This window comes from Mixophyes fleayi, chromosome 1 (genome assembly GCF_038048845.1).
Source record: "Mixophyes fleayi isolate aMixFle1 chromosome 1, aMixFle1.hap1, whole genome shotgun sequence".
NCBI classification, from domain to species: Eukaryota; Metazoa; Chordata; class Amphibia; order Anura; family Limnodynastidae; genus Mixophyes; species Mixophyes fleayi.
The window spans coordinates 406,509,358-406,531,674 of NC_134402.1; positions in this window are offsets into that span (position 1 = coordinate 406,509,358).

Sequence of the window (22,317 nt, forward strand, 5' to 3'; positions counted from 1 at the left end):
AAATGTTGGAAGGAAGAATTCTGTGTATACGCATCTCCTTCAGCAGAATAAAGATCTCAACCTAATAAAATGTGTATGCCACTCTATCCAACTATGTGCCAGTAAAGCTGACGAGACATTGCCATGCAATCTGGAGTACCTGGTTTCCCACTCCTACAACTGGTTTTTCCACAGCTCCCTGCGGCAACGCGAATATGCCAAGATATACAGTCTGATAAATCAATGGGAAACACCATTGAAGCTGCTGCAATTGTCTTCTACAAGATGGCTCTCAATGTACCCGTGTTGTGAGCGGATTCTCAGCCAGTGAGAGGAACTAAAGTTACATTTTCAGCTGAGTAAGGATAAACAGCGATGTTATAATGCAGAAGTCCTCTACCAGATGTACTGTGACCCTATCAACAAACTGTATTTACAGTTTCTCACACCTGTTCTGCAGGAATTTCAACAAATTAATAAGCTCCTCCCGCTAGAGTCTGGTAATGCATTCAAGATGCTGGACTGTCTACATGCATTTTTCCGTACTCTTCTGTCAAGGGTATATTTTCCACACAAGTTTCCTGGTAATGACTCCAAGCTTCTTGATATCAATTTAAATGACCCATCCAAACCTTTGGTGTTGGAGAAGCACAGCTCAGCAATGACGTAAAAGCAAACCTACAAAACAGGTGCAGAGATTTCCTGCTAGAAGCCGCCAAGCCAGTTCAGGCGAGACTTCCAGCCAACATTGAGCTGTGGAAATCTATGGCTGCATTCAGTCCATCAGTTATTCTTTCTCGGGTCAAACCACCGCTTGCAAGCATCTCGATGCTGAAGGTATTCAAAGGAGACAAGGGAGCCTTGGATACCCAGAACACTGAGCTAAGAAACGCCAACGCGCGTTTCGCTGATAAAGCTGTTCAGCGAAACGCACGTTGGCGTTTCTTAGCTCAGTGTTCCTAATATGTAAAATCATCAAACCACGCTCTCACTACTCTCCCCTACCCTTGATTTACCTATTAGCTGTCTTAAAATATATAGGGCATTTAGGGAGAAATAGTGTAGGTTATTTAGTGTTATCAACATCAGGGTTCCCACGCTGTTCCCTGAGTCTATCTATACAGACACATCTTGTTCTCACATTAGACTTCTAGAAGACCTATATATCAGAGTTAGTACGATATGACACAGGATAGACCTGAGATTTTCTATACTAGCTACCACTAGGGGGACTGCTTCTAAAGGTTTATAGGCATCTCTCCTAAGATATTCCTTCTATACTAGCTACCATTAGGGGGACTGCTTCTAAAGGTTTATAGGCATCTCTCCCAAGACATTCTTTACCATTGTTAACCAATCATACTATCAGGGGCTCACTCTGATAGATCACTCATTATCCCAATATCGTTAACTATGATATACTAGTTAGTTACTATTACAACCTCTACCAAGGGGTTTCCTTTAATCTATATTGGTATCTTTTTAGATCCAATATATTGTTTAAGAATCTAGGAGTCATTATTTTAATAGGGAATCCTTCTCAAATAGTGGAATTTTCTATTTCTATATAAACTTATTAATATCAATAGCGATATTTTTCACTTTGAGTCTATTATCTATTATATGACCACTGAGCTAAGTTTGCAGTGGATCTGCAATTTTAACAATTATTGTTTTTGTTTTTTGGTTTTTATTATTTCGCTAGCTTTTGGGTTTAGGATGAAATGTTTATTCATAATTTTAAGGTATATCAATAAAAATTTATTTTATTTCACATACATATTCATCCATCGTCTCTGAGTGCCCCTCAGTCACCTACTTTTCTTCTCTTTGATACTCTACTATATTTTTTGGTGTATAGGGTGCACCGCTCAGGATGTTCTGTACTATAATTCAATCATCCTGATTGATAGGCCATAATATTTAGAGCCTATTATTAGACTTTGGTATGAAACTTACCTGGTGCGGATAATTTTTTTTTCTTTTATAAACTATTATTTGCGCTGTCACTACTTGCCATGCTTCTCAGCAATGCAGATGTGGAATGGGTTTTCTCTCAAATGAACATTGTGAAATCAAAGCTGAGGAACCGGATGGGTCAGAAGAGTTTAGGTGGCATTCTTTATGTCCGTTACGGTTTGAAGCGCTTGGGTATTTGCTGCAAGAACTTTAATCCTAGTTCCAGTATGCTACAGCGCTATAATTCTGGAATGTACCACACGGAAGCTGGTTTAGATGACAGAGAAAGCTCAGATGAACTCTCAGATGAACTTTAGCAAACTTTAGTAAATCTTCTGTTCAATGTATTTATTATTTGCACTTTGCTACCCCCACACTTCTATTATTTGAAGATATTTTCATGCAACTGTGTAAATAAAAGAATTTGGCAACACGGATTAATTTATTGAATTGCTATTTAATATTTATGTATGTGTTTTAATATTGTGCTTTTAATACTGCAAAAATGTTACAATGGTTAAATAATAAAGTTCTTTTTGTGTTTTGTTAATTTGGTTTGGCCTCTTTATTTAATAGAAGTACAAACTTGCATATTGTAAGATATTTTATTCTTTACTTAGAAACAATATCATACATACAAAGGACCGTGAAAATATATACAGAAGGTAATATCTACCTCCAATTGAAATTTGTCTTTGGAGGAAACATGAGCGTAAAATCTTATATTTACACAACTGTTACACTGTTTTAATAATCTTTATCACACAAAAGAATTATGAAAATTCTAGTCAACTTTAAAAGCCAATGTGTGCTGAAAAATATTATTATAGAGAAATTGAAGATAGATTGTAGAAATCTTTATATGTGTTGGTATAATAACAAACAATACACTGGAAGAAAACCCTGTGGTCCCCCATTGTAAGTTGGTCCTTTTTTTGGGGGGGAGAGGGGGGGGGGGTTGGGTTTTTTGGGGCTTGTTAGGATTTGTTTGGGCTTGTTTTGGGCTTGTTTTTCACTTACTGGTTGCTTATTTTTCATTTCAGAGCTGGCAACACTGGTTGTAGTGTGTGCACCCATACCCACGTGATCATTATACGCCAGGGAACTGAGGGTTACCGCTCAACGTGGAGACAGTGAGTTGCTAAAATAGGATAACTCCTAAAAACATTGTGTCTCTCTTCTTTTCAAGTATTTTGAATGCGGTGATCTGATCCCTCCCTGTTTCCAAGATTGTTTACTGATTGGGACATTTCTCCATAAAGGGTTTTTAATCTGCTGTTACTATATTTTATAAGGGTTTGGATCCTATTGTGACTTATTCCCAGATTGTTTTTTCCATATTACATCTTTCTGGGATTGTTGTAAGTGTATTAATTAATAAGTCCATACTCAGGATTTGCTAGGTACCGTTATTTCAATAGGTGCAGGAATTATTTATACCTCGTACCAGTTCTGATGACATATGAGCTCATTTTATCAATTGATGATTTGAACGTGCTAGGAATTACTCTGCACCTTTTATATTTACATTGGTTTAAATATTTAATTTTTTTAAATGTTTTGTATTATCTGCTTTTGGAATAAATACTGATATAGGTGTATTCATTACCAAAATTTGTTCCGTATTGTTTTTTGGTCACTTTTCACTTTTACTGTTTTTCGCTGTTATTTTTCTTTGATTCAAAATAAGACTAAACAGTTTGACATTTATATTATTTATACAGATATTTCCAATAGAGAAAGGTAAGAGACAATTAACCTGTATGAATTTATTTTAATAAATAATGCTTAACCAATTAATTTAGGATTAGGGGCCTGTAAATCAATATCAAACAGCTCTACCTCGGGCCAAAAAATTGCCCTATCTATCAAAGGGGTTGGTTACCCACTGGTGTTGTTACTGCCAAAGACTACGCAAAGTTTATGCATGGAAAATCTTATATATCGGGATGGTACTGGTGTCTCGATGATGTCTCATCCGGTAATGCCATTTCAGAATTCTGTTGCCAGAACAAAAACATTAAAAACATAAAGTACTATTTAAATTATATTTATTTAATTATTAAGACAACTTCTTTTTTTTAGGTCTTAACATTTGTATTTAAATTGGAAAACAACATAATGTGTATATATATAAAACATATATTATACATAATGTTGATTATGTGTGTGTGTTTTTAATACTTTGTTATAACAATTGTATTGTTTAAATAATGTTACTGAAAGACCAAATCTGGGCTTCAGTTCCATTACACATGGGCATCATTTTTATGGGTTTTATTTCTGTTGTGCTATTAGATTTTATGCGTAATAATCAGATTGGTGGGTTACATTTATCCACATGTCTGATTTTATTTGTAATGTAGTGTAATTAGTAGAGATGAGCGCACTCGGATTTCTGAAATCCGAGCCCACCCGAACGTTGCCGATCCGAGTCGGATCCGAGACAGATCCGGGTATTGGCGCCAAATTCAAATCTGAAACTGAGGCTCTGACTCATAATCCCGTTGTCGGATCTCGCGATACTCGGATCCTATAAATTCCCCGCTAGTCGCCGCCATCTTCACTCGGGCATTGATCAGGGTAGAGGGAGGGTGTGTTAGGTGGTCCTCTGTCCTGGTAGATCTCGTGCTGTGCTGTTTAGTTCTGTGCTGTGCTGTTTAGTTCTGTGCTGTGCTGTGCTGTGTTCTGCAGTATCAGTCCAGTGGTGCTGTGTGCTGTGCTCTGTCCTTCTGAGGTCAGTGGTGCTGCTGGGTCCTGTGCTGTGTCCTGTTCAGTCCAGTTGTGCTGTGTCCTGTGCTCTGTGCTTCTAAGGGCATAGTTATTTCCCCAATATTCCCCTGTGTTTAAAAAAATAAAAAAAAGTTATTTAAAAAAATACCAAAAACTAATTTAATTTTTTTTAATTACCACAAAATTTGCACAACCAATCCTGCAGTATAAGCCCATTGGTACTGCAATATTACCAAGTTCACACATTCAGCAGTAAAAGTCCAGTGGTACTGCAATATTACAAAGTTCACACATTCTGCAGTATCAGTCCAGTGGTGCTGTGTCCTGTGCTCTGTCCTGCTGAGTTCCGTAGTGCTGCTGGGTCCTGTGCCGTGTCCTGTTCAGTCCAGTGGTGCTGTGTCCTGTGCTCTGTGCTTCTAAGGGCATAGTTATTTCCCCATTATTCCCAAGTTTTTAAAAAATAAAAAAAAAGTAAAAAAAAAAAATATATATATTGTGGTGACCCACTCCTCTACGCAGTCCAGATACATTTATTGGTGCGAATCATACAAGTTCAGGGTTTTTAATATATATTGTGGTGAACCACTCCTCTACGCAGTCCAGGTACTTTATTCGGTGCGATTCATACCAGTTGATGGTTTTCTTATTATATTGTGGGGACCACTCCACTACGCAGTCCAGAAAGATACCTCGTTGCAACATTTTGGACTAATAACTATATTTTGAGGTGTTCAGAATACACTGTAAATTAGTGGAAATGCTTGTTATTGAATGTTATTGAGGTTAATAATAGCGTAAGAGTGAAAATAAGCCCAAAAACTTGATTTTTAAACTTTTTATGTTTTTTTCAAAAAAAATCCGAATCCAAAACCTTAAATCCGAACCGAGACCTTTCGTCAAGTGTTTTGCGAGACAAATCCGAACCCCAAAAATAATGAAAATCCAGATCCAAAACACAAAACACGAGACCTCAAAAGTCGCCGGTGCACATCCCTAGTAATTAGTGACTCTTTACAGAGGTACATAATTTACATTGCTTTTCTAAGTGCTAAAACTGTCCACAAGATTCTGGTAATGCCATTTCAGTATGGCGTTACCCAAACAGAAATATAAAAATTAGATACCATATCAATAAAAAATATGCTGTTTAATTATTAAAACAGAAAACAAAGTATTCATATAAGCAAATATATATTAATATATTTTATACTTTATTTTAACAATTTTCTTTTATTAAATTAAGGAAACCAAAAGGCCAAATCTGGGTTTCAGTTCTGTTGCGCATGGGTGTGTTTTATGTATTTTCTGTCACCATGTTTCTGTATGGTGGTTGTTATGAGTGTTGGGGATTTGGGGGAGGTGAGTCAGAGCTTGGGTTTACTAGCTCACTGCTGGACAATACATGTGCTTAATAGTGTATAAATGTAATATCTTTTTATTTGCAAATGTAATAACCCCTGGTATATATTATGCCAGGCTGCTGCAGGAAATTGATAACTCTATATTTGTAAAATCAAAGATTTCCCATCTCTCTCTCTCTGAATATATTGTATGAGACAGTGGTGGAAGTGGGGGTGTGTACAGTGGTATGTAATACCGCCACTTCTACTACTGCCTTCATTGTAGCACTATCACATTCCAGTCACTTACATTATATATATATATACAGTGGTGGAAGTGGGGGTGTGTACAGTGGTATGTCATACCACCACTTCTACTACTGCCTTCATTGTAGCACTATCACATTCCAGTCACTTACATTATATATATATACAATGGTATGTCATACCGCCACTTCTACTACTGCCTTCATTGGAACACTATCACATTCCAGTCACTTACATTATATATATATACAATGGTATGTCATACCACCACTTCTACTACTGCCTTCATTGTAGCACTATCACATTCCAGTCACTTACATTATATATATATACGATGGTAGGTCATACTGCCACTTCTACTACTGCCTTCATTGTAGCACTATCACATTCCGGTCACTTACATTATATATATATATACAGTGGTGGAAGTGGGGGTGTGTACAGTGGTATGTAATACCACCACTTCTACTACTGCCTTCATTGTAGCACTATCACATTCCAGTCACTTACATTATATATATATACAATGGTATGTCATACCGCCACTTCTACTACTGCCTTCATTGTAGCACTATCACATTCCAGTCACTTACATTATATATATATATATATATATACAGTGGTGGAAGTGGGGGTGTGTACAGTGGTATGTCATACCGCCACTTATACTACTGCCTTCATTGTAGCACTATCACATTCCAGTCACTTACATTATATATATATATATATATATATATATATATATATATATATATACAGTGGTGGAAGTGGGGGTGTGTACAGTGATATGTCATACCGCCACTTCTCCTACTGCCTTCATTGTAGCACTATCACATTCCAGTCACTTACATTATATATATACAGTGGTGGAAGTGGGGGTGTGTACAGTGGAATGTCATACTGCCACTTCTACTACTGCCTTCATTGTAACACTATCACATTCCAGTCACTTACATTATATATATATACAGTGGTGGAAGTGGGGGTGTGTACAGTGGTATGTAATACCACCACTTCTACTACTGCCTTCATTGTAGCACTATCACATTCCAGTCACTTACATTATATATATAAGTGGGGGTATATGGTGGTATGTCATAACCCCTCCTCTCCCACCTATTATGTTAAACAAAGGTAGGGGTGGAGGGAAGGGGCGCAGCACCCATAAACCTTCCATCGGCCCTGGCTAGATAAATCTCTGACCCGGACAGGAGCTTATAAAACTGCAGAGATGGCAGCGTTGGCCCAGAGGTGGGGGGGCCCAGTGATGCCAGTCTATCTACTCCAATGCCCCTGCTTGGCTCTTATGATCATGTGTGAGGGATGGTGTATGCTCAGTGTAGTGGAGGTGGGAGGATAATCCTGCACCGCCGAACTCCCCCCGGTGATGGAGTGTTATGCCCGGTCTCTTAAATTGCCCACACACAGAACCGGCTGAGCGACAGGGTTATTGTTCAATAGTCATTTATCTCTCACTTCCAGTGTCATTAAGATATTTTAGTGCTGTCAAAGATTACCACACACATGAGGCCGACAGCATCATCTTTACATTTTCCTCCCTGCCCAATAAACATCCTATTCACTGTGATAGACTCAGTCATCAAATCAGCTGTTTTCAGACCACCAATGCTTCAATATCCGCCCAACTGCCCTTATATCTGCGGCAATGTCACAGCGTGTATAAAATGTCACAGCGTGTGTAATCACCTTTATACACATCCCAATCGTTACAATGTTACATTTTCTCATACGTATTTTCTCCATACACATCTAAAAACTTATTACCAGTTCCGCTCATCCAGAATACTCTTTCTTTCCTGAACAGAGGATCAAAAACAGCTGAAAATAATGGCAGAAGCTTGGGCAATAGTGTTTGCACTTCTCTTTCTGATGTGGTAAATTACTAACATTGTCTACGCATTATGTTACATTTGAAAAGCACTTTAAATTCAAATATTTTCTTTACGTAAAGCATACTTGTCTACTATCCCTGAATGTCCAGGAGACTGAGAAATGTCTGAACGTTCTCAGATACTTCCAGGAAAGTAGGTCACGCTCACGGATCACGTCATCATTATCTCCCTCTGCGTGGTGATGGGAATTGCGGCATTGGACAGCAGGGAGGGGCGGGGCTGTGATGACATGAATCATATTGTCACCCCCCCACACACACACACACACACACACACTTGCTCCTTGGAGCTCCATACATATTTCAAGTACCACAAATGCAATAACAAGAATTAATTTAAACCTGCACAATATTCTAATAAACTTCATTTTTTGAGGATTCCACTTTTATTGGGTGTTTATGGAGCCATTTTAGTTCCACAAAACAGGCAGATATTTATTCCACCTGCGTAATTGCTGAGGATAGAACGCCTACTCCAGGGCATTACATAACAGAGTCAGGTTAATATGCACATATTAATCAATGTCATTAATTAAGGGACTAGTTTAAATATGATAGTAAACAGAATTGTGAAGTGTTGTGTTTACCTTAGATGACATTTCTGTAACAAATCACAGCCACTCAAAAAGCATGTACTCAGCATGCAGGACATTTATACACATGCAGACAAATAGATGCATTATACATAAATTACACTCTCTCTGTTTCCCAGTAGCTCTCAGCTTATTAACAACTTACAGACAAGTTCTGAGTCAATAATATTATTAAACCTTTATCTTCTAAGTTGCTTCTGTTACTGTCCTAGAGCTTTACTACACATTACTATCTCTAATAATTGTTGTACACTATTGTCCATTAACAGCTTCTTATTACTGTTGGAATTTAGCAATTTACCAGACCATGGAAAAAATGTCTCTGAAAGGGAGATGGAACCAGCCCATAAAAGTTCCTTTACTTTACGGAAGCCATACGATGACACTATGTTAACACCTGTGCAAGGTAATAACTATAGTTAAAATAAGTAGGAAGTTTTATAATTTTGCAACTTTTAAGCTTTTGCCACTAAAGCCCTTTAGTTTCATATTTTTACAATTTTCAACAACATTTTAAAAACAAACAAACAAACAACTCTTGATAGAGCCTTGCTATAATTATGAGTTATTTACGACCTTAATGATGGTGAAATGAGCAGCATACATGGAGAAGTAACATTTAATGAGAAGGGGCTGTTTGTGTAGTGACATCAGTGGACTTTATCATTTAATAACCTTTGCACATAAGAACTGCCAACCACAAATTCATCAGCACACGTATCTTCAGAACATTTCTTGTTGAATTCGGGAGTTTGCAGAACCGAATTATAAATATTATAAAACAAATGGGATTGTATGTGGATTGTACCATAATTTTTTTATCTCCTGTGCAAAATGAATAATATTAATATAAATAATAATATAAAACAAAGAGGCTCCGTACTCCTGTTGTTCTGAACTCCCACCCTCATTGTTGTGGTTCAGGTGCCCAAATGCAAGTGCAAAAGGACCTGGGTGACTGGACTCAACACTTGGGGGCCTAATACTTGAATCTAGAGTTTTACTACATGACTCTTTTGGACTCACAGCTAATCTCTCTTGATACTTCTCTTACAGAGAGAAATGCTGCAGCAAAGGCTTTGGCTCTGGCTCGTATAATGAAACAAATACAATTGTGAAGAGTGGTGAAGGGAAAAGAAATGTGTGATATCATTTGTTCCAGTGTATATCTCTTTTGTTTTCTCTATAAGTATATAATAAGGAGAAATTCTTTTTCTGTCATGCAACACATACAGTAAGCTAACTAACGTGAGAAAAATATGATGGGTCATAAATAGAACCCTAAAACTCCTATGAGCTGGGAATTTCTTTGCAGAGACTTTCAGCTATGATTTTCACAGACATAATCCCTGTGTATAACGCACCATTGTGACACTAGCGTGTGAGGTGTGTGCAAGTGTATTTGAAAACAAGCACAAGGCTAATATGGTACACAACTTGATACTAAGAAAAGCATAAAAGCAGACCTAACTTGAACTTCAATAAAAAAAAATCACATTCAAATCTTTTAATTCATCAAAATACATTAATGTAAGCTCTGTATACTAAAATGCTAGTACAAAATACAGTGGAGGTTGGTGGCTATATAACCAAGGAATTCCAATACATGTATAACCTCCTGTAAATATTATCCCTAAAATAATTTTAAATACAGCTTTGACTACAATACATAGAACAAAAAAGCTGAAACAAACAGCGCTGAAGATGATTAATAGTAAACATCTAAAAAAATATAAAAAACAATATACATTTTGTTACGATTCTGTCTATATTTTGTATGTGGCAGCAGTACCTTAAATTCACAAGAGGTGCTGCTGTTCTGCTACTGAACTTTACACCCTGCCTCCTTGCTTGATTAGAACTGCACCTGTCTCACAGCTTCAAATACCTGCCTCAATCTGTGCTCTGTGCAGTCCATCATTTATCCCTGGCTGCTGCTTGTTTCTCCATGTTCCAGTGTTTGTTCTACTGCTGCTTGATCTCCCTTTGTAACCTCGACCTGAATACCGGTTTATGCCTATTCGCTTGTGACCCTGAACTCTGCCTGGATACTGGATACTGCTTGAACTCTTGTTGCACCTGACCTCGGCCTGATTACCGGTTTATGCTTGTTTGCTTGTAACCCTGAACTCTGCCTGGACACTGGTTTCTGCTTGAACTTTTGTTGCTCAGATCTTTGCCTGGTCACTGGACTCAGCTACTCTGTTTGCTTCCCTGGACAGACTTGTGCATCCTGGCAATAGTGTAACTCTATATGTGTTCCTGCATTTTAACTGTATTTGTCATTTGCTTGGAACCTGTTGCTTTATGGACATTCCTGCCATTCATCACACCCGTTCATATTAATGTTTTAGAGTTATACCTGTTTATGCTGCACCCTGAAAATCTACATATTTCATGAACTGAATCCTTGTTCATACATTTTGCCTGAATAAGGACATTTTGTTTTTATACTTCTGTTGCCGCTTCCTGAGTTCGCTAGGAATCCTAACACATATAATGTATATATGTAAAATGGATTGCTACTACTAAAACTGTACAATATGTTAGCATATATGATCTTATTGAGACTATTGAAATTTCCTATGGAATGATATATATATGGCTTATTTGACAAGTCCTTTATCTGCAGCTGTTTATATATGCTATTATTCCAGACATGTCAAACTCACGGGCCCGCAATACTATGGTAAAACAAGTGGAATGTGGCCCGTGTTTTATTTTATTCGGTTAAATTACTCAAAAACTCACTGAATACAACAGAACAGTTTGCATGAGTTAACCTCCCCCGGCAGTGTCATGTGACACGTGCATGCACTGATTACGCTTGTCTCCCTCCAGCCTCGCTGTATGTTGTTGCAAGCAGTCAGAGCAGTACGCTTTTGTAATTCAAGCAAATTGCTTGGTACTTGTTAATCTGTGACTGTGATCAAAACATTATCAATATTCGTTTGGTATGTTGGTGTCCGAGTACATTTATATGGCAGTTTGTCGATTGTTTATCAAATGTATTACCCATTTGTGACGACGATGGTTATTTATTTCTGTTTAGTTTTCTTGCAGTCCACACAATCTTAGACTTTGATTATTTGGCCCATTATTTGGGTATTGAGCTTGACATGCCTGTATTTTTGTCTTCAATGAAATTTTGTTTTATTATCCGTTATAGTTTATGATTGTGTTTTTACTCTGTATCCATTTATAATAGTAAATCAATTTAATGTTTTGTACATATCGCAGAGTGTGTAATCTACCATCTGTATGTAAATGTGTTTTCAATAATATAATATATATATATATGTTTTTTATTAATCATCGTCAGCGCTGCTTGCTATAGCTTTTTTGTTCTATGTGTTGTAAATTCAGCTGCTGGGGATTATTTGGATATATATTGTTTAAGTTGATTTCCAATTTTTTTTTTTTTTTTTGGATCTGTTTCAAATCTGGCTTCTCTGGTGGGTAGCTAAATTGAACAGATGCAATAGCTTGATGGGTGGGCCAACCAAATGCATTACAGTGTTCAAATGTATCCTAAAACATTAGTTCATACGTTTCTAATATGTTTACAAATCTAAATTAGTCTTTTATTTGTAGTTCATTTATATAAAGTTTGTTACATTTTAGGCTTATTGGTCAGGACATGCTCAATGTAAGTGGTGTTTTCTCTTCTTTGGTGAGATTTTTTTCTCTTTCATGTATCTTTGGGTAAGTTTAAGGAATGAATGTCGCATGGTAAGCACTTTAGTATTTAATTACATTTTCTCCCATCTACTCACAGTTACGGACAGGGCCCCAAAATGACCTGCAGCGTGGTAAATCTGAGCCCCAAGAAAGAGAGGGACCCAGGCAGTGTTCCCACTAAGCTGAGCAATCTGGAAATGATAGAGTTAAACCTGTATCTTACTAGGAAACATCCTGCAGATTGTGAATGTAAACCATTCGGGTGGAGCCCTCATTAGAGTGACCTTTTAACTCTTTCCTTTCCAGATTGCTCAGCTTAGAGGGAACACTGGACCCAGGGCATGTACTGCCGTGACCCCCTTAATCCAGCTCTGTATATGACTGATGTAGGTGGCCAAACACAGTGATCTTGTTGCTTGGCAACTTGGCCAAGTGACAGAATAGGCCCACATGTGGTCACCATTAAGTTGGATCACTATAATTCTTTCTTTCAAACTTATTGTTTAGTAACAACTAAACCTCCAATCCCTAATCATACTGTAATATTTTTGTACAAATCTCCAGTTACATGTGCTTTATATATATATATTAACAATAACAGTCTTAATATTCTTAATAATATTCTTAATTCTTAATAATGATTTCCAGACAATATTGGTGTCTTGACAGAAAAAGGTTAAAAGCCTTGTTAAAAGTCTCTCAGATCCTTAGGCTTGCCCATTATTTCTCCTTATTGCTTTATTTACTGGAACTAGGGGACATCTTTACTACATGTGTCACTTTTGTGTGTTTTTAAGCTTTTTATTATATTTCACATAGAAAGGTACTTAATGGACAGAAATGCAACTGGAATGTGCAGGATGTGTCCCATTAAAAGTAGTGCCCTTATTGATAGCAGGAAACACTCCTTTAAATGCATCTTTTCTATGACTTTATTTCATTTAAATGCTATCCCACAAAAAGTAATCCCATTCTAGCATGCTGATGCACCTAACCTGTTATCATCAAGGAATCCCTCAATTTACCCATCTATGGAGGTTGGGAACTGCTCAAGGAGTGAAGAGGAGGGACGCCATCACAGAGTGACAGACAGCAGTGAATATACCTGTTAGAAAGCACAGCAAAGCACTGAGGGGAGGCATTGGACTGAAAGTGGGGCTAAAATATAAGAGCATCTAACAGAATTAGTGGCCTTTGCTCATTTTTCAGGTGAGATTGATATAAATACACTATGTGTGTGTATGTGTGTGTATATGTATATATATGTATATATATGTATATATATATATATATGTATATATATATATATGTATATATGTATATATATATATGTATATGTACATACACACACACGTTGAAATGTTCCAATTTACTCAATTCATTTTTACTTAATCGTGGATAATAATAACCCACAAAATATATCCCTTGAAAGGGTTTTGTACCCTGTTGGAAGAAAATACGGACTCCAATCAAAAAAGAAAAGGTGGAGCCGAAAAAGCAGGTAAAAGAAATAGACGAATCTTGATGGCATAAAATGTGTTAAAATAGCTGATATGTTCAGTCGTCTTCAACCAGGTCACAATATTCCTGGAAAAACGTCCACTGACCAAAATGTTTCTGAAATAGAAATTGATCAAGTGCGTGAAACACAGTTATGTATTCCAGATTCCGCAAGCACCAGTCAACACAAGGAACAGACCATTATATCTGTGTGTGAGCATCAAATTGCAGCACTAACATATGATCTAGTACCTGGACAAGATGTCAGCATTGTCAGGAATCCTTGTCAGAACAGGAGGGTGAAAAAGGCAAGATTTAAATGAAACCGTTAGCTCTCCATATGTACAAAGAGAGTTTAGAGTCCCAGGGCTAGATTTACTAAGCTGCGGGTTTGAAAAAGTGGGGAAGTTGCCTATAGCAACCAATCAGATTCTAGCTTTCATTTATTTAGTACCTTCTACAAAATGATAGCTAGAATCTGATTGGTTGCTATAGGCAATATCCCCACTTTTTCAAACCCGCAGCTTAGTAAATCTAGCCCCCAGTCTCCATTCAATTACTTTGTTCGGCCTAAAACAAGTCAACAAGCCTTATTTTTTAATTATCACCCAAAACAAGACATCAGTGATCATATCATAATGAAAGCTGTCCTTAACAAAGATGGATCAAACCTCAAGTGGCTGATCTACTGTGAAGAACAAAACGCTGTATTTTGCTCTGTCTGTCTGGCATTTTCAAAGACTTCTGTAACAAATCCATTCATTGAAGGAAACATATTCATCAAAGAATTGAAGAACATGAAAAACGTGTAATGCACAGAGCCTGCGCTGAAGCTTACTTTTTGAATGCCAGCAGTGCAGATATCAATAACTTACTGCTTTGCAATCAAATATCTCTACACAGAGAACAAGCCAGAAAGAGACGTCAGATATCAGAGAGTGTCAGCTATACGGGAAACACATTTGAGGCTGCATACACTTTAGAGGACATTTCTGTAGATCATGGCAATTTTTTAGAGTTTGTTTTACTCCTCAGCAAGTACGATGTTTGTCTTCGAGAACACGTCAGCGATTGCATAACAAAAAGCATTTAAGAGGAAAGGGCAGAGGGTCATTTTGCTCTTAAAAACAACTCTCAAGAAAGTTATAGTAACAATACGACAGCTTATTCAGGAGACAGTGGCAAGTGATGTTAGATAAGCTGGGATGTTCTCAGTACAAATTGACACAACTCAGGATATCACATAAAATGATTAGTGCTCTGTAATTGTTCGGTATGTAACAGATCAAATTCGTGTGAAGCTCTTTGCAGTGGTAGATTGTGAATCTTCATCTGGAGAATACTTCCCTTAACTTGTTAATGCAAGTTCTACAGTCATGCAATATAAACATAACAAATTGCACTGGCAGTTCTACTGTTGGAGCAGCAAACATGCAAGGACAATATAGAGGCTTCTCTACATGGTTGTCAACCGAATCTCCAGACCAAATTCATGTCTGGTGTTATGCACATGCCCTGAATTTAGTACTGGCAGATACCACAAAGGTAGTTATTGCAAGTGCATCGTTATTTACTTTAATGAATGATCATCATCATCATCTATTTATTTATATAGCGCCACTAATTCCGCAGCGCTGTACAGAGAACTCATTCACATCAGTCCCTGCCCCAATTGGAGCTTACAGTCTAAATCCCCTAACATACACACACACTGAGAGAGACTAAGGGCAATTTTTTAATAGCAGCCAATTAACCTACTAGTATGTTTTTGGAGTCTGGGAGGAAACCGGAGCACCCGGAGGAAACCCATGCAAACACGGGGAGAACATACAAACTCCACACAGATAAGGCCATGGTTGGGAATCGAACTCATGACCCCAGCGCTGTGAGGCAGAAGTGCTAACCACTACGCCACCGTGCTGCCCAATGATGTTGTAGTATTTATTTGGGAGTCTTACAAACGCATAAATTCATGGCTAAATGTCAGTCAGGACCCTTACCATCAAAGACTCTCTGCGATTGGTGAAACTCGCTGGTGGTCTAAAGATGCAGTTAGAAAAGTATTTTGGATCATTTCACAACCTGATTCCGCTTTGTACATTGACCTTGTTGTCACATTGGCAAAGATTGAGAGAGAACCCAAGATCTAAACCTGAAGTGCGCATAAAAGCAAAAACATATGTAGAATCTTTTCTTAAATACGAGACCATTCTCACAGCTCAAATATTTCTTTGACATCACTATTGTCAAAATATCTACAAACAAGTGGATTGGGTATATTAAAAGCTCATCATATGGTGTCCGGGACACAGAAAAATCTTAAAAAGCTTGTTCTGCATTTTGCTGTGGCTAAGTACACTGCAGAAAATTTCGTAATGTAGGCAAATGACAAACTGCAAGAACATAAAGATTGCGAACTTGAAGTACAGAACACCCTGCCTCATAAAAGGTTAAGGAATAAAAAAACAATGGCTGGTGAGTCTGCTCAAGACGAAGTAATATGTAATGCTATTTCAGTATATAAAAAACAAGTACACAATGTGATCCTTGACATAATCACTGAAAGCATAAATCTGCATTTTCTCGCCATGCAATGTTTTACATGTTAATTTAATTTGTTATATAAAATACTTAAGTTATTTTTGGTTTAATGCTGTTGCTTACATATAGTATATTATGATTCAATAAATTACTATGGCCATTACGTCTCAAAAAAATTACTGTCTTCTATGGTTCAGGGGGACGTAGCATGGAGAAACAACGTGAAATAGACAGCTGTCTTCAAAAGCGGAGCTCAGCCTCTTACTAAACAGTGATGTTACCGCTGTTGAGTTCCTGAAGCTAGATAGTGCTTTCCATAATAAAATGGCCCCAGTCTAGCACCTCCACCACAACCTAGTAAAACACAGTAAAATAAAGCTCACCATGTGTGTGTGCGTGTTGGGGGGGCATCTTCTTTTCTATTGCACCTGATGAGGTGTAATGCTGATGCAACACAACCCCACGTTCTTGGGAGGTTCTTACCAGCCTCCGCTGCTTCAGTGTGTGGCTGGAGAGTCTGCTTCTGCAGGCACTACCCAATGGCTGGATGCAGTGGGAAGAGTGACAAAGAGGACCGGCCAAGTAGGGTGCAAAATGAGGAACTTTTACCTAGGCCTAATCCACCCGTGGCTCTCCAGCTGTTGTGAAACTGTTGTAAGAGGGACAAATAGGTTTTGCTGGGATACGGTGACAATCTCACCATATCATTCTTAGTAAGAGGACAATATTATATACAGTATATACATTGTACCAAAATAATTTATATAAACTCCTTAAACTCCTCTCTTTACACATCAAATTAGTATGTACATTTATAATTTGTTTTGGGTATAAACCCCTTCACAAGGGAGGAATTACAGGGGGCGCAGCCAATACAGGTCTCGGAGGTGAGGGGGCCTAGCAAAGAGGGGTCTTCTCTTAACTGAAATCATGATTCATACTCCAAACTAAACTGAATTTAACCAAAATCGTTTTCTCTACCTGAATATTTGTACTAAGGTTGGACCACTTTCAAGTGAACTGACAGAGCTCTAGAAATATTTATATAAAAATATTTGCAACTGATTGAAAACCCTTTAAAAATTTTCAAATATTTTTGGATTACAAGTGAGAGTTACAGTCAGTATTTTTTTATTAAAAAAACATCATATTCTTAAACAGAAATGTTTGACACAATTAGTCATTTGCCAGTAGATATTGTAAAGAAAATCAAGATCTGACAAATTCTGTCAATAATTGGAAGATCTATCTTTTACTAAAATAAACACTGTTTTTGTTGCCTACCAACCCATAGTGAGGAAATACATTGTGGAAAAATAGGAGCCCGGTGAACATCTTCGGCTCAATAATCAAGTGGATGATAATGACTGGAATATATGTATTATTGCTGCATCTACGTGTGAAGTGCATTTTGGTTTAGCTTCATCTTTACAGTGGATTTTAAGTTACACGCATCTTAAGATATATTCTACTCAAAATAGACATGTTAAGCCACAACTATTAGATCCCTAATTTCCTTAAAATATTTTTTTAGTCTAAATTCTCTTCCACACAAGCACACAAACTCTAGGGTCTATTTTTGGAAGCAGCCAATTAACCTAACAGCATGTTTTTGGACTGTGTATGGAAACCCAAGCCCCTGAAGGGAAAACAAAGGAAGGAAGAACATATAAGCTGCACACTGACCACAATGTCCATATGGCCACCCCAAGTATCATTTGTAATAAAAAATGGTTTAAAAACATTTGCAAGGCACTGTGTACACAAAAGACCACCCCTTGTAGAAGACAGACCTTCTCTCACTTATCCAGGCAGCTATGATATGACAAGCAAGCTGCCATCTTGCAATGTCAGAGAAGACCTTGAACATAATCTTAAAATTGGTCATTGAAGAAACAATACTGTGTCAACCACAAAGTACCACAATGTATTAAAGGGCCTCAAAATTCTAAATCAATACTTTCTTCTCCACCCCTCAGTGTAAGTTACCTACCCGTTGTCCTTTCACACCTGCTGCACAAGGCTTCAATGAGAAATCCTGGGAAATACTGTTAACCCATAATTATCTAGAAAATGTGTTTATACTAAAACAAATGCAGTTCTGGTCATCTTTGTTGCAGGCTGTATTTTCAAGCAAGGTAAGAAACTAATGAGTTAGTCCATTTTTTTTTTCATCTTTATCTTTACTATTTGAATTATGGTCACTTTAAACTTGTGTTTCTCCTAAGTGTACTAAAAAATAGATATAAGATAGCGCAAAACTCAAATCGGCATAAAAGTTTAATACATAGAAAAATATACCCAGTATAAATGAGCAAATTGCTACAATGTACACTGGAGTAAAGTGGAGACAATATTTAAAAATAGCTAAATAGTACATATAATTGTATCACTTAGATCATTAGCATAACATTACTTAGTATCCTTAAAATGCATCACATAATGAATATAACCAGGTTCGGAGAGGCTTTAAATAGCCTATGTATATCGCCAGTATCGTATAGACTGACTTCCGGATTAATTACAACGCTATGCGTATATAGACTCTCCTTCAATTTTCATATGAATAAATCGAAATCCTGGTTAACAGATGGCAATAAAAAATAAACATATGTTGGCAATTGATAAACAGGCTTGATGGCCTCCAAAAAAAGCACTAAGTGAGACTCAATCAAGTTCAAAAGAGCCGTGAAGGGCTTTTGTAAAGTGCTGGTGTCGTTTAAGCTGGTTTCCAAAATAATCTGAGCAACTACATAAATAAGGTCGCTCTCCTCAAAAAGTCATGTAACAATATGAAAGTCCTGGCTGATAAAAAAATATATATAGCATGCTGTAAATATGAGCGTATGTTGCCAATTTGTGGGCGGGCTAATGATCTATTTTTAAGGTGTACTATATTGAATAGATGAGATAAATTAAATATATTAATCCAAGCATGGTAAAAACTCCTGTAGCCAGAGCATACCTGGCTTTAGAGTTCTTACTTGGAAATTGGCTTCTGTCAAATTTCTAGTCATAAATCTAAAGCCAGGTATTCTGTGGTCAGTCTATTAGTGCCATTATTATTTACATTTATTTATATAGCACCATCATTTTCCGCAGCGCTTTACAAATGGAACAAGCGTAGTAATAAAACAAGATTTGGTATTAACAGACAGACAAAGAGGTAAGAGAGCTCTCCCTGCAAATTTACAATTCACAGGAAAATAGGAATTGATATATGAGGTAAAGTGCCACAGATTGCATATTGGTCCAGCAGACTGCAATGGGAAAAAGTACTTATACCGCTTTCATACTGCCGCCCCGGCAATATCCTGGGTTTTTCAAGCTGGGTTTTTGCCGAGGCTCGGAGCGTCCCAGCTCAGAAACACCATTCATACTGCACCTCGGACCCGGGAATTTCCCGGGTTGACCCCATTCATACTGCACAAGTCTGTGCCCTGGCAATTTGTGGGCGTCATCACCAGAGCAGTTTTCATTGGCTGAAAAATGGTGATGTCATTGAAAGGTGACTGGTTTTTTTTTCTTCCACGGGCTGTCACTGATGACATCATCCTCCAGAGACAGGCAGACAGCCAATCAGCTTGTTTTCTGTGCAACCCGGGTTGAAAAACCCAGGTTGCACCATTCATAGTGCAGGCAACCTGGGTCCGACCCGGGAATTACCCCTCGAAAAATCCCGGGTTGAAGACCCGGGTTTTTAGACCCGGGATTTTTGACTTGTACCATTCATACTGCACCAAGACCCGGGTCGTTTGAGCTCGCCCCGGCAAAAACCCGGGATTTTGGTGCAGTATGAATGGGGTATTAGTGGGATATGTGATCCAGACATATAGCATTGATATTGTGGGGGTCAGAGGGCTGTTTGGGTATCAAAAGTGAATATATGTAAGTTTAATGGACTGTGTAGATGAGGGGTTATCATGGAGAATAGGGAGGTTAAGAGGGTAATTTGGGAATTTGATAAGCTGTCCTGAAGAGGTGAGTTTTCTGTTGCAGATTGTGCTCCTTTCATTCAGACAATAGGCACACACTGGGAAGGTCTTTGTGGAATAACTTTTGTATTAAACAGTGTAGTTCTCTCAGCTTACAGACATAGCACATCGTGCAGGTAAATCTAACATGAGAACACACCAGAACATTCTTTATACAACAGAGTACCTTGCTATAACAGAGTGGCAACACAGTAACACAATAAGAAACAGCGCCACCTGCAGTCTCTTCCATGTAAACACTCAAGCTATATTGAGTCTGTTGCAGTATTTCAACTTTTTCAGGGAATGCTTGAAGGTTTGAAGACCAGAGGAAAGTCTTGTTGTACCGGGAGGGAGTCCAGCAGAGTGGATGCAGCCCTAATAAAAGTCTTTTAAGCAGGAATATTAGCAGGTAATAAGCATGAATTAGAGGCACAGATCTTGCACAGAGCGAAGGGGTTGAGTTCTTAGATATTTGTAAACAAGTGAAGAGATGTAATGCATGGAAATTACAAATCTGTGCTGATAAACACATTTGAACACATTTGAAATTAACATAACCAATGATAATTTAACCCACTTCCAGATATACTAATTCACAGGGTCCCACATGGTTTGGAACAATATCACACAGTCTCATAGTCACAGTAGTTTATCACATGCTGTACTCAGGTTACCTATTGGCCAAGCTCAGTCTTTTGTGGCTCCACTGACCGACACCTTTATGTGTCTATCTTGCTTCCACAATCCACCTCTCTGCTTTAAAATACCCAGAGAAGGAGCAATGGGGAGGAAAAGGTAGATTAAAACAGAATAGTGCATTTATACAGCCATCAGTGCTCCCAGGACTCCATTTTAACATGAGATGCCTGTTCCACATAGCCCACATAACACATAAAACTCAATACCCTGGACTATAACATGGTGGCACTTGAGCCTATATGGGAACATAGGAGGGTATATGATATATTCAGATCCGATGTACTACATGGAGACTTGGCAGCATGCAAGGCTATATGGTGGCATATTGTATATATTTGAGCTATATGGGGCAGATGATAGGACAGTTGGGTCTAATTTACATAGCATTAATTTTACCACACCATACACATTTAATAGTTCCACTTTTACATCAGATTCTATCATTGTGGAAAATACTCTCCTGTACTGATATGTTGACATATTTCAGTCATGTTCTCTTACCTCTACTGCCAAGCCCAGAGTGGCCAACTGCACTGCTGGCAAATGTCAAAAGGGCCGGTGGACACAAGGCCGACCCTGACTCATTCTCACTGGACCCTGTTGTGACTGATTGAATTTTCTTTTCAGATTCACTGCTATCATTGTGAGATGGTGCCCCCTAGAGGGTGGTGTACGGAATAATGATTGCCATTATTCTGACAATACTTACCTCGACGTGATGACCGCGAACGACTCCTTCCGACCTGGCTCCAGGTCGACCGTTGTGACCGGTGACTGCAAGGGATCACGACCTATGAAGAATCCGAACAGTCTTGATAACGTCACTGGCGACTGCAACGCTCTTTTCCTTGCTGCTAAGGTGGAAATGTAAGTATTCAGGCATAGACAATGTACAGCGCTAAGCAAAGTACATTGTCTATGCCCGAATACTTACATTTCCACTCCAGAGAACCCTCCAGAATCAGAGTATGGGTGCGGCCATCTTGGATTCGGTCACATGATTCCTCTCAGCCAATCAGGTGATAACAGCCTCCATTTCAAATTTCCTCCAAAACCAGTCCATGGGAGCTGCCATCTTGGATATAGTCACCTGATCCATCTCAGCAACTCAGAGTGCTGCTTTTGCTCAGCTGATT